At 43.0% G+C, this 13,886-nt stretch overlaps 1 pseudogene across 1 annotated transcript; it reads left to right on the top strand.

Moving 5' to 3' along the window:
• The first annotated feature begins 39 nt into the window (after positions 1–39).
• LOC311148165 (protein FAM3A-like) lies at positions 40–13,542 on the top strand (annotated as a pseudogene). Its single transcript, XR_014615643.1, has 8 exons — positions 40–157; positions 681–788; positions 6,319–6,442; positions 6,992–7,050; positions 7,178–7,226; positions 7,478–7,561; positions 8,085–8,211; positions 11,740–13,542. The product of XR_014615643.1 is annotated as a protein FAM3A-like (transcript).
• The last annotated feature ends 344 nt before the right edge of the window (positions 13,543–13,886 follow it).

Here is a 13,886-nt window from a genome sequence, read left to right as displayed (position 1 = left end):
TTGTCGTAACTGGAACGATGCAACCACTACAGGTGGTGAACTAAGCCGTCCAAATCATATTTTATTGGCTTACTTTTTTGTGTCAAAGTTTGTCTTGCCAGGAAAGGTGAATTTTCACGAGGGAAATCTCGACGAAGTTGCCTTGGAATAAATAACAGTGGGTGTTGCCTCTTTGCAGTGGACGCCTTCTCTCCACTTGTTGCCCTTGTCTTGTCGAATGCATCTCGAAAGTGCCATCTTACTTACTTGCCACTCTGTTGCTACATTGTATAATTGATAGAGATTCCTGTAATTTGCTCAAATGAATCCTTTTAAGATTCCAAACATGGTTGCTTCAGTGAAACTGCCAGGACATTACCAGGAAAGCCCATGTGCATTCTAACGTGACTATCTTATGTCTCATTGTTTGTTTTCTATTTATTTCTATTATTTTATTTAACCTTTATTTAACCAGGAAGTGCTCATTGAGATTTTAAATCTATTTTTCAAGAGATTTCTATAGGACTACTAGCCTGTCTGCCTTTGCTTCTTAAGAAAATCAATAATGAGATTGGCAGGTAGGAATGTGTGCGTCATGTCTGTGAAAGTGTCCATCTGTCTTTTAGTTTTATCTAATGAATGTAATGTATTGTTACTGCGAGAGAGCCCATTCTAATGGAATGTGTCTGTGTGTGTGCCAGGACCTCTGCGAGCTGTAGCTGTGCTGCTATTGGTGGGCTTCATCTGGGTGTTAGCCAGCTCCATCCTCGGAGGGGACAGCAACTCAGTGGTCAAACACTTATTTAGTGGTAAGATTAAGACAATTCTACTGTCTGATATCTAGCTGCCACAATAGTACAGTGCATTCGGAAAGTATTCAGACCCCTTGACTTTTACCAGATTTTGTTTACGTTACCGCCTTATTCTAAAATGGATTAAATAAATAAAACATCTCATAAATCTACACACAATACCACATAATGAGAAAGTGAAAACTGTTTTTTTGTGTGCACATTTATTACAAATAAAAAAAGACTTATTTACATACATATTCACACCCTTTGCTATGAGACTCGAAATTGAGCTCAGGTGCATCCTGTTTCCATTGATCATTGTTGAGGTGTTTCTACAACTTGATTGGAATGATTTGGAAAGGCACACACCTGTCTATATAAGGTCCCACAGTTGACTGTGCACGTCAGAGCAAAAACCAAGCCATGAGGTCGAAGGAATTGTCCGTAGAGCTCCGAAACAGGATTGGGTCGAGGCACAGATCTGTGGAAGGGTACCACAATAATTCTGCAGCATTGAAGGTCCCCAAGAACACAGTGGCCTCCATCATTCTTAAATGGCAGAAGTTTGCAACCACCAAGACTCTTCCTAGAGCTGGCCACCCGGCCAAACTGAGCAATCGGGGGAGAAGGGCCTTGGTCAGGGAGGTGACCAAGAATCCGATGGTCACTCTGACAGAGCTCCAGAGTTCCTCTATGGAGATGGGAGAACCTTCCAGAAGGACAACCATCTCTGCAGCACTTCACCAATCAGGCCTTTATGGTAGTGGCCAGACGGAAACCACTCCTCAGTAAAAGGCACATGACAGCCCGCTTGGAGTTTGCCAAAAGGCACCTAAAGGACTCTCAGACCATGAGAAACAAGATTCTCTGGTCTGATGAAACCAAGATTGAGCTCATTGGCCTGAATGCCAAATGTCACGTCTGGAGGAAACCTGGCACCATCCCTACAGTGAAGAATGGTGGTGGCAGCATCATGTTGTGAGGATGTTTTTCAGCGGCAGGGACTGGGAGACTAGTCAGGATCGAGGGAAAGATGAACGGAGCAAAGTACAGAGAGATCCTTGATGAAAACCTGCTCCAGTGCGCTCAGGACCTCAGACTGGGGCGAAGGACAATGACCCTAAGCACACAGCCAAGACAATGCAGGAGTGGCTTCGGGACAAGTCTCCGAATGTCCTTGTGTGGCCCAGCCAGAGCCCGGACTTGAACCCGATCTAACATCTCTGGAGAGACCTGAAAATAGCTGTGCAGCGACGCTCCCCATCCAACCTTGACAGAACTTTTAAAGGATCGGCAGAGAGGTATGGGAGAAACTTCCCAAATACAGGTATGCCAAGCTTGTAGAGTCATAGCCAAGAAGACTCTAGGCTGTAGTCGTTGCCAAAGGTGCTTTAACAAAGTACTGAGTAACGGGTCTGAATACTTATGTAAATGTGATAAATCCATTTTTATTTTTTATACATTTTCAAAAATGTATAAAAATCTGTCTTTGCGTTGTCATCATGGGTATTGCATGTAGATTGATAAGGGAAAAAACTATTTAATCCATTTTAGAATAAGGCTGTGACATAACAAAATGTGGAAAAAGTCAAGGGGTCTGAATACTTTCCGAATGCACTGTATGTAATGGGGAATTGATACACAGCAAACAACGCACACAATTAAGTTATGAAACAATGAATACACACCAAATGGCAGGAGAGAGCGCATTCTGGAGAGAGACTTGCCTTGTGCATCTGAGCCACACTCCTTTTTCTTGGACCGTGGCCTCCCTGCGGCCTCCTTAATGGATTAGTCCACTGAGACAGGCGCGAATCAGACAGGTGTCTTGTGTGCCATGAATTTTTTTAAATCTGTTTGCGAGTGCTTTAATAAAAAAGTATTGGTCGACCAAACAATCAACCAGTCGACTAAACGAGGTCAGCCCTAGTTGACAATATAGCTATCCCACGTTCTTCCACAAACAAAGCACAGCTAGCTAAGTAAAGTTCATAGTCAACACCAAACTTTGGGAAACTGCCACGCTGCTAATGTATAAGACATGCAATGGTCAATACTCATCTAATGTTAATGTTGGCTAATGTTACTCCATACACTAGTCAATCTGGCATGCTTAGCAATGTAGCTAGCTAACGATACAGCCCTTACCTTATGCATTGATTAAGTACACTCCCTCTGTCAATGCAATTTTCTTAATGTCATTATTATCAAAATTTGTGCAGACTGATTAATAGTGTCAAGATACTTTTCAGTGTATTCCTGAAAACCTGAAGTCGCCATCCAAGTAAAAAGTAGCCAGGGGGTGTTGGTGCACCCAGATTAAACACACCAAGGTTAAACAACGCCAACATCATTGCTTGCTTGCGCGACCTTTGACTTAACTGATGAATCCCAGTTCCTGCTGTTTCACGTTGATGAGAGCACTAGGGTATGGAGAAAACCACATTAGTACATGCATTCATCATGCCACGTGTCAACATTGCAGGCTGGTGATGATGGTGTGTGGTGTGTTTTCATGGCACACATTGGGTCCTTTGATAGAAGTGGAGCAACGTTTGAATTCCACAGAATATCTTAACATCATTGCCAATCAGGTGCATCCCTTCGTGGCAGCAGTGTATCCATCTGCTAATGAATTTTTCAGCAGGATAATGCCCCTTGCCACGAGGCTAGTATTGTCCAGGAATGGTTCCTCGAACATCAATCCAATTGAGCATCTGTGGGATGAGATGGAATGAGCTATTCAGAGTAGAGATCCACTACCAGCCAACTTGACACAACTGTGGGAAGCGTTGGAGTCAACATGTGCCAGCATCTCTGTGGAACGCTTTCGACACATTGTAAAGTCCATGCCCTGACGAATTGAGACTGGCCCCGTGTAGCTCAGTTGGTAGAGCATGGCGCTTGCAACGCCAGGGTTGTGGGTTCGTTTCCCACGGGGGGCCAGTATGAAAATGTATGCACTCACTAACTGTAAGTCGCTCTGGATAAGAGTGTCTGCTAAATTACTAAAATGTAAAATGTTCTGTGGGCAAAAGGGGGTGCAACTCAATAATAGGAAGGTGTTCCTAATGTTTTGTATGCTCATATATATTAATTATTTTAATAGCAGGACACTGTAAAGTCCATTATTCCACTGAAGAGTATGAATTAGGCTGTTTGAGACGGTTTGAATTCTAAGCAACCTGCATACACATTGTTTGAAGTACAATAGACCAAAAATTGCTAATGTAGTAGCTCAAAGCTGTGTGCTGAAAAACAGTAGAGCTTGGATGGAGTAGAATTGTAGTGCTAATGTGAATTTCCTTTCTTGCAAGTTGCTTGGGATTCAAACCTTTTCAAACAGCCGAATTCATACCCTTCAGTGGAATAATGGACTTTACAGTGTCCTGCTATTAAAATAATTTATATACAGTACCAGTCAAAAGGTTGGACACACCTACTCATTCCAGGGTTTTTCGTAATGTTTACTATTTTCTACATTGTAGAATAATATTGAAGACATCAAAACTATGAAATAACACATATGGAATCATGTAGTAACCAAAAAAGTTTAAAAAATCAAAATATATTTTATATTTGAGATTCTTCAAAGTAGCCACCTTTTTCCTTGATGACAGCTTTGCACACTCTTGGCATTCTCTCAACCAGCTTCATGAGGTAGTCACCTGGAATGCATTTTAATTTACAGGTGTGCCTTGTTAAAATGTAATTTGTGGAATTTCTTTCCTTAATGTGTTTGAGCCAATCAGTTGTGTTTTGACAAGGTAGAGGTGGTATACAGAAGATAGCCCTATTTGGTAAAAGACCAAGTCCATATTATGGCAAGAACAGCTCAAATAAGCAAAGAGTAACGACATTCCATCATTGCTTTTAAGACATGAAGGTCAGTCAATCCGGAAAATTTGAAGAACTTTGAAAGTTTCTTCAAGTGCAGTCGTAAAAACCATCAATCGCTATGATGAAACTGGCTCTCAAGTTCATTAGAGTTACCAGCCTCAGAAATTGCAGCCCAAGTAAAAGCTTCACAGAGTTCAAGTAACAGACATATCTCAACATTAACTGTTCAGAGGAGACTGCGTGAATCAGGCCTTCATGGTCGAATTGCTGCAAAGAAACCACTACTAAAGGACACCAATAAGTAGAAGAGACTTGCTTGGGCCAAGAAACACGAGCAATGGACATTAGATTTTTGGTTCAAACCGCCGTGTCTTTGTGAGTCGTGGAGTAGGTGAACGGATGATCTCCACGTGTGTGGTTCCCACCGTGAAGCATGGAGGAGGAGGTGTGATGGTGTGGGGATGCTTTACTGGTGACCCTGTCTGTGATTAATTTAGAATTCAAGGCACAATTAACCAGCATGGCTACCACAGCATTCTGCAGCGATACACCATCCTATCTGGTTTGCGCTTAGTGGGACTATCATTTGTTTTTCAACAGGACAGTGACCCAAAACACAACTCCAGGCTGTGTAAGGGCTATTTGACCAAGAAGGAGATTGATGTAGCGCTGCATCAGATGGTTTGGGATGAGTTGGACCGCAGAGTGAAGGAAAAGTAGCCAACAAGTGCTCAGCATATGTGGGAACTCCTTCAAGACTGTTGGAAAAGCATTCCTCATGAAGCTGGTTGAGAGAATGCCAAGGATGTGCAAAGCTGTCATCAAGGCAATGGGTGGCTACTTTGAAGAATATCAAATCTAAAATATATTTTGATTTGTAAAACACTTCTTTGGTTACTACATGATTGCATATGTGTTATTTCATAGTTTATGTCTTCACTATTATTCTACAATGTAAAAAATAATAAAAAATAAAGAAGAACCCTTGAATGAGTAGGTGTGTCCAAACTTTTGACCTAATCTCTGTACCCCACACACACAATTCTGTAAAGTCCCTCAGTCGAGCAGTGAATTTCAACCACAAAGACCAGGGAGGTTTTCCAATTCCTCCCTTTGAGCATGGTGAGGTTATGAATTACCCATTTGGATGGTGTATAATACACCCTGTCACTACAAAGATACAGGCATCCTTCCTAACTCAGTTGCCGGAGAGGAAGGAAACCGCTCAGGGATTTCACCATGAGGCCAATGGCTGGTATGTGGCAAGTTAAGACCATTATTTACAGTGGCAGTCACAAAAGCATTGTCCTTTGGAACCTAACCATTTCAACGTCAGTGGGACAGTGCTAATTGATGTCCCTCAGTTGAGCAACATATTCCCCGCTTGGGTACGCTTTCATTCTATTGTGCTAGCTACATGGCTATGCTACTTTCAAAGATCTCTGTTAACGTTACATGTAATTGTTAGCTAGCTATAGCAGCTGTGTTTGAGCTGTCATTTCTGGGAGATGATAACTAATGAATGCATGGATGATGTGGGGATCTTTGGAATGGATACAATAAGGTTTTAGCTTAATTCCCGTGGCTTTAAATGGGATATGAAAAATGTATGCACTCACTAACTGTAAGTCGCTCTGGATAAGAGCGTCTGCTAAATGACTAAAATGTAAATGTGCTAATTTGTGTTTGTCCTCTCCTCTTGCAGAGCCCAAACCACGCAGGTACAAGTGTGGTCTGTCGGCTCCCTGTCCTCAGAAACATCTGGCCTTCCGCGTCGTCTCTGGAGCTGCCAACGTCATTGGGCCTAAGATCTGCCTGGAGGATAAGATGTGAGAATTATTGTAAATCATTGGGGCCGTCCCAATTCTTACACCAATGTATGGAACGTCACCGCCAACCATCTCACTCTCTCCCCCTGCCTCTCTGTTTCCTTTTAATTCTCATATCACTCTCTTTCTGCCATAATCTCATTTTAACCCTAAAATTTGTCTGAAGAGCTGAATGCAAGTATTTCTCTCGGTCTTTCTTGCTTTCCTTCAAGATGGCCCAAACCAGATCTGTTTGGGCCATCTTGCCAACTCCTATGAAAAATGACCAAAGGGGTGGTTTTGTCGGTAGCATCACCCCTTCTGTCTGCCTGTCATTCTGTCTGTCTATGGTGGCTCCTTCAGTGTCGGTGTGTAACAATGTATAGATGAACTCTTCAGGGGTTAGTTTCCTGAAAGCTTAGTAGCTCTAAGCTCATCTTTCGTCTACTGCCTACAATGGGTTTATGATGGGCTTTTGGGAAATTTGACCAGTAAGTTAGTACGTTAAACAGCCCAGGTAAAGTGTTGGTACTTATGGTTCCCCCAACCTCTCCTTTTCTTCTCCCTCAGCCTTGTCAGCCGTGTCAACAACAATGTTGGTAGAGGACTAAACGTTGCTTTAGTAAATGGTAATTAGAACAATCTCTGACAATTCTTGATAGTTATGTTTCATAAGTACATTTGTGCAGTTGTGATTTTGACTTGACTGTTGCACAGATTGCTAACTTTAAATGAATTGATGTTTCTGCTCATCAGGGGTATGTGGAGAGCTCTTGGACACAATCATTTGATACGTGGGCAGGAGGTGAGAGGATTAAACAAGTTTATACTGATGTGCTGTTGTCATTTGATGCATGCCTAATGCACTTCTTTTTTAAAGGTGCGTTGATGGCCAAATTCGTTCTATTTGAATGAATTATGTATAAAATAAACAATATCTTCTATATTTTCATTATACAAGAGGTTAAAAGTAGCTTGACGCCCCTCTACATATTGTTCAGTTAAATACAGGTGCTTTAATAGGCTACATCCTCCCCGTCTGTCTTCAATTCTCAGATGTTACTGACCTGTTGAAGTATCTCCTGCCTTTACAAGAGGGAACACTTGTGTTTGTAGCTTCCTTTGATGATCCTGCACAAAGTAAGAGTCTAGCATGTTCTCTCTCTCTCCCCCCCCCCCCCCTCCCTCCCTCCCTCCCTCCCTCCCTTACCCCGAAGACACACATGGAAGCCTCTTCACTCTGAGAACGGTTAATGTTGTACTGTTGATAGTTATCTCCCCTCCCCCTGATTATAGAGTTGTTATTGTGTAGTTTCAGCCCCCTGGACAGTACTAAGTGAGCCTCAGTCCCGTGCAATGCTTTCAGCGCTGTGTGGTTATAATATTATGCTTTGTGGTGCATGACTCACACACACAATACTATAGGGGTTGTTTTACAGTCACCACAATCTTGTAAAATGCTTAACAGAACCAAATTACCATTGACATAACTTGTAAATCTACCAGTCTATTTCTTACCACTGTAAACATTTCTAAGACAATGTTATGTGTGGTGTCAAACTATACAAAAATTGTATATAGTACTGTAAGGTTAAATGGACATTCATCTAGCTATCCTACTTTACTGTAACGGTCTGTCTCCCTCTCCTAACACCTGTGTCAGGTTAAATGACGAGGCTCGTCATCTGTTTGAGGAGCTGGGTAGCACAGCAGTGAAGGAGCTCACCTTCAGAGACAGCTGGGTGTTTGTAGGAGCCAAGGGCATCGAGAACAAGAGCCCATTCGAACAGGTAGACTACCTTTACTTTAAGCCTAAATTATACCGTTCGAACACAGCGCAAGAGCGCAAAGCAAAATGGCGATCCTGCTTAGTTGCGTCAAGTTTATAATTGGATGTGCTTATACATATACAGTGAGGGAAAAAAGTATTTGATCCCCTGCTGATTTTGTACGTTTGCCCACTGACAAAGAAATGATCAGTCTATCATTTTAATGGTAGGTTTATTTGAACAGTGAGACAGAATAACAACAACAAAATCCAGAAAAACGCATGTCAAAAATGTTATAAATTGATTTGCATTTTAATGAGGGAAATAAGTATTTGACCCCCTCTCAATCAGAAAGATTTCTGGCTCCCAGGTGTATTTTATACAGGTAACGAGCTGAGATTAGGAGCACACTCTTAAAGGGAGTGCTCCTAATCTCAGCTTGTTACCTGTATAAAAGACACCTGTCCACAGAAGCAATCAATCAATCAGATTCCAAACTCTCCACCATGGCCAAGACCAAAGAGCTCTCCAAGGATGTCAGGGACAAGATTGTAGATCTACACAAGGCTGGAATGGGCTACAAGACCATCGCCAAGCAGCTTGGTGAGAAGGTGACAACAGTTGGTGCGATTATTCGCAAATGGAAGAAACACAAAAGAACTGTCAATCTCCCTCGGCCTGGGGCTCCATGCAAGATCTCACCTCGTGGAGTTGCAATGATCATGAGAACGGTGAGGAATCAGCCCAGAACTACACGGGAGGATCTTGTCAATGATCTCAAGGCAGCTGGGACCATAGTCACCAAGAAAACAATTGGTAACACACTACGCCGTGAAGGACTGAAATCCTGCAGCGCCCGCAAGGTCCCCCTGCTCAAGAAAGCACATATACAGGCCCGTCTGACGTTTGCCAATGAACATCTGAATGATTCAGAGGAGAACTGGGTGAAAGTGTTGTGGTCAGATGAGACCAAAATGGAGCTCTTTGGCATCAACTCAACTAGCCGTGTTTGGAGGAGGAGGAATGCTGCCTATGACCCCAAGAACACCATCCCCACCGTCAAACATGGAGGTGGAAACATTATGCTTTGGGGGTGTTTTTCTGCTAAGGGGACAGGACAACTTCACCGCATCAAAGGGACGATGGACGGGGCCATGTACCGTCAAATATTGGGTGAGAACCTCCTTCCCTCAGCCAGGGCATTGAAAATGGGTCGTGATCGGTATTCCAGCATGACAATGACCCAAAACACACGGCCAAGGCAACAAAGGAGTGGCTCAAGAAGAAGCACATTAAGGTCCTGGAGTGGCCTAGCCAGTCTCCAGACCTTAATCCCATTGAAAATCTGTGGAGGGAGCTGAAGGTTCGAGTTGCCAAACGTCAGCCTCGAAACCTTAATGACTTGGAGAAGATCTGCAAAGAGGAGTGGGACAAAATCCCTCCTGAGATGTGTGCAAACCTGGTGGCCAACTACAAGAAACGTCTGACCTCTGTGATTGCCAACAAGGGTTTTGCCACCAAGTACTAAGTCATGTTTTGCAGAGGGGTCAAATACTTATTTCCCTCATTAAAATGCAAATCAATTTATAACATTTTTGACATGCGTTTTTCTGGATTATTTTGTTGGTATTCTGTCTCTCACTGTTCAAATAAACCTACCATTAAAATTATAGACTGATCATTTATTTGTCAGTGGGCAAACGTACAAAATCAGCAGGGGATCAAATACTTTTTTCCCTCACTGTACATATGTGCATGAGATAAGAAGGATATGTGACCTCTGTGAAGCATCTGTTCTCCTCATAGCTCTGCTCGTAGCTCTGTCCATATTATAGCTACACTATGTGTTATATACACTGCTCAAAAAAATAAAGGGAACACTTAAACAACACAATGTAACTCCAAGTCAATCACACTTCTGTGAAATCAAACCGTCCACTTAGGAAGCAACACTGATTGATAAATTGCACATGCTGTTGTGCAAATGGAATAGACAACAGGTGGAAATTATAGGCAATTAGCAAGACACCCCCAATAAAGGACTGGTTTTGCAGGTGGTGACCACAGACCACTTCTCAGTTCCTATGCTTCCTGGCTGATGTTTTGGTCACATTTGAATGCTGGCGGTGCTTTCACTCTAGTGGTAGCATGAGACGGAGTCTACAACCCTCACAAGTGGCTCAGGTATTGCAGCTCATCCAGGATGGCACATCAATGCGAGCTGTGGCAAGAAGGTTTGCTGTGTCTGTCAGCGTAGTGTCCAGAGCATGGAGGCGCTACCAGGAGACAGGCCAGTACATCAGGAGACGTGGAGGAGGCCGTAGGAGGGCAACAACCCAGCAGCAGGACTGCTACCTCCGCCTTTGTGCAAGGAGGAGCAGGAGGAGCACTGCCAAAGCCCTGCAAAATGACCTCCAGCAGGCCACAAATGTGCATGTGTCTGCTCAAACAGTCAGAAACAGACTCCATGAGGGTGGTATGAGGGCCCGAAGTCCACAGGTGGGGGTTGTGCTTACAGCCCAACACCGTGCAGGACGTTTGGCATTTGCCAGAGAACACCAAGATTGGCAAATTCGCCACTGGCGCCCTGTGCTCTTCACAGATGAAAGCAGGTTCACACTGAGCACATGTGACAGACGTGACAGAGTCTGGAGACGCCGTGGAGAACGTTCTGCTGCCTGCAACATCCTCCAGCATGACCGGTTTGGCGGTGGGTCAGTCATGGTGTGGGGTGGCATTTATTTGGGGGGCGCACAGCCCTCCATGTCCTCGCCAGAGGTAGCCTGACTGCCATTAGGTACCGAGATGAGATCCTCAGACCCCTTGTGAGACCATATGCTGGTGAGGTTGGCCCTGGGTTCCTCCTAATGCAAGACAATGCTAGACCTCATGTGGCTGGAGTGTGTCAGCAGTTCCTGCAAGAGGAAGGCATTGATGCTATGGACTGGCCCGCCCGTTCCCCAGACCTGAATCCAATTGAGCACATCTGGGACATCATGTCTCGCTCCATCCACCAACGCCACGTTGCACCACAGACTGTCCAGGAGTTGGCGGATGCTTTAGTCCAGGTCTGGGAGGAGATCCCTCAGGAGACCATCCGCCACCTCATCAGGAGCATGCCCAGGCGTTGTAGGGAGGTCATACAGGCACGTGGAGGCCACACACACTACTGAGCCTCATTTTGACTTGTTTTAAGGACATTACATCAAAGTTGGATCAGCCTGTAGTGTGGTTTTCCACTTTAATTTTGAGGGTGACTCCAAATCCAGACCTCCATGGGTTGATAAATTTGATTTCCATTGATAATTTGTGTGATTTTGTTGTCAGCACATTCAACTATGTAAAGAAAAAAGTATTTAATAAGATTATTTCATTCATTCAGATCTAGGATGTGTTATTTTAGTGTTCCCTTTTATTTTTTTGAGCAGTGTATCTATGGCTCTGTCAGTGTGTTTGTTCTGTAAAGCCTAATGTTCTTGCCCTCTCTGTCTGTGTCTGTCTCTCGCTCTCACCCCCCCCCCCCCCCCCCCCCACCCGTATGAAAAACAGTAAGAACAGTAACAAGTACGAAGGCTGGCCTGGGTCTCTGGAAATGGACGGCTGTATCCCCCTCCGCTCCCCTTCAGAGAGTTAAACACTCTGCATATATCCCTCCCTTCCTCCACTCTTCTCAGACGATGCCTATTCCCTACATCCATCCAATACTTTTAATAACAGGGAGTGTGCAAGACAAGTGCACACTTTGGGAGAAGGGTAGAGAGTTGGCCTGTTTCTAAGGATTAGCACCTTTTGAGAGCTAATGCCTCTCTGGTTCTAAGGATTAGCACCTTTTGAGAGCTAAGGGCTCTCTGGTTCTAATGATTAGCAGCACATATCTATCTGGAGAAACTGTAGCAGCAGAAGCATTGACTATGACATTTTGACTAGCCTCGATTTACAGGCTTCCTCACATTCCTTCTCATGAATGAAACTTGGGACGGACTGGGACCATAAACCTGCCCCGGCATTTCTATCACACCCTCTTTTGTCTATCGAGGCACCCATTATTAGGCAAATAATGATCATTTTGTGCATAAAAGCAAACCATTTAGACAGGCCCACTTAATGGGCTTAAGATGGACCAGCCCATCTGGCATTTGCCAGAACTGCCCTATGGCCAGTTTGGCCTTGATGAGACTTGAGAGTATGGCATTGGTAATGCAAGACTACAGTTGGATGAATGATGCTCTGTTACAATATCATGGACCAACAGGGAGGTGAAGGCTCCTACAATACTCCATTTTTTTCTTCACTTTTTGGTTTTGGTCAAGTAACACGTGCTGCAAAGGACATCTTCTCTCGAGTGGACTGACTCACTGTAACAATGCTGGAGCTCAATAGGCTAGCTGGCCTGATGGTTGATAATATGCACACTTTTTGAAGCAACCTTTTGGACTTGACATTTTAACTAAGGAATGTATTAAATCATTTGAGGCTTAATAATGTTATTGAAGAATGAACACATAAGAGGACAGGGATATTTCAGAGACCAAATGTTTGATGACCAAAATGCACAGACTTGGAAAAGGAAAAAGAATCCAATAATCAGATGCTGAATAGAAAACAATGAATACATGAAAGAAGTCATGTCTGTAAAACCCTGCAAATGAACAGGAAGAGGCCAGAGAATACTGCCTAGATGAATGGAAATTGCGAACAGAATACAATTAGGGTTAATAGATACACTAGTACTTCACGAGCAATTGCTGGCTGTTCTAGGAAGGATCTTGTATTTTGTGATAAATGAAGATTAAAATGCATGAATATTTTGTATCGATTAGTTTAATATATTAAATTGTAGATTTAAATATAGTTGTGCTAGCCTGAGTACCAGTCTGTTTGTGCCATCAAACAGATCTGGGACCAGGTTAAAGTGCTAATAACCTTTTCTTAGAGAGAACATTGAATGCTGCACAGCAAGTTTGGCGAATGTTGACAGAGTGTATTTATGAGTAATCTTGTGTATTTGACTTGGAATAGAACTAGCCTAGTCTAGAATCCTAAAGATACTTATTTTTACACCTCGTAGGCTATATTCATGGTTTGATTTCACACTAGAGTGGACTTTAGTGCCTAAAATAAACATTATCATTTGAATTTCTACTGTTGGATAACAACACTTCATGCCTTTACCTGTGTGTCTCAGGCCTTGTCCTTACTATGTTGTTTATTTGGATATTGTATCACTTTATTTGTATTTTCAAATATTTTTCTTTCCGTGTCGAAAAGGTTTGATATTTATGTCACGTGTTTCCTTCTCTGTGAATTTGATAATAAAATATACATCATTTGTTGCATTTTCAATACACTGAAAACAAGCTTAGCAGAACGTTTTGGGTTTTGGTCCAGAAATATAAGTGCTTTAAGACCAAGTGTACTATAGAGTTCTACTATTCATTTTTGTGATTTATACTATTTTGTAAAATATTAAAAGATCTAAATATTCTCTGTGTATGCGGTGTGGTTTTGCCTGAGTGCCAGTCTGTCTGTGCTATCATGCCAACTCCTTGTCAATGATTGTCATGGCTTGACAATGAGCAATGGAGTTCGCAAGAGCACAAAGATCTGGGACCAGGTTAGGTTTAGGTCAGTCAATGAAAATACTACCTTGAGTTAATTTTATAGGCTATCCTTTGTGGAGTATGAGTGCATGTAAA

Source organism: Coregonus lavaretus, assembly GCF_964263955.1.
Source record: "Coregonus lavaretus genome assembly, chromosome: 20".
In the NCBI taxonomy this organism is placed as follows: Eukaryota; Metazoa; Chordata; class Actinopteri; order Salmoniformes; family Salmonidae; genus Coregonus; species Coregonus lavaretus.
Note: the sequence above shows the minus strand (reverse complement) of the source record. Positions and strands in the feature narration are given on the sequence as shown.